We start from the raw sequence: 416 nt of genomic DNA on the forward strand, positions 1-416 counted from the left end.
TAAAACACTGGCCGGACGTGACGCAACGTTCGTTTTGTATCCGTTTTCGTTCCAACCTTGCATGGGGGCCTACGTTGGCCGTGCCCACGTGTACGCACACTTTGATGCAATTGCATGCATGCGATCACGTAACCCTAGTGCATCGAGGTTAGTTTCTGTCTACCGGAGGGGGGTTCCACACTACGTTTTTTTTACTCCGCCAAATGGCACGAGACTTTTTCCACAACGTTGGCATCACCGTCGACAGCACCCACGGCAGTTTGCATATTTTTCCGGCGCTCGATGCATTTCCTAGGATTTTCCCAGGAAAAATGCCCTAAAACACTGGCCGGACGTGACGCAACGTGCGTTTTGTGTCCGTTTCCGTTCAAACCTTGCGTGGGTCCCCACTTCAGCCGTGCCCACATGTCTGCCCA

This window comes from Triticum aestivum, chromosome 5D, assembly GCF_018294505.1.
Source record: "Triticum aestivum cultivar Chinese Spring chromosome 5D, IWGSC CS RefSeq v2.1, whole genome shotgun sequence".
In the NCBI taxonomy this organism is placed as follows: Eukaryota; Viridiplantae; Streptophyta; class Magnoliopsida; order Poales; family Poaceae; genus Triticum; species Triticum aestivum.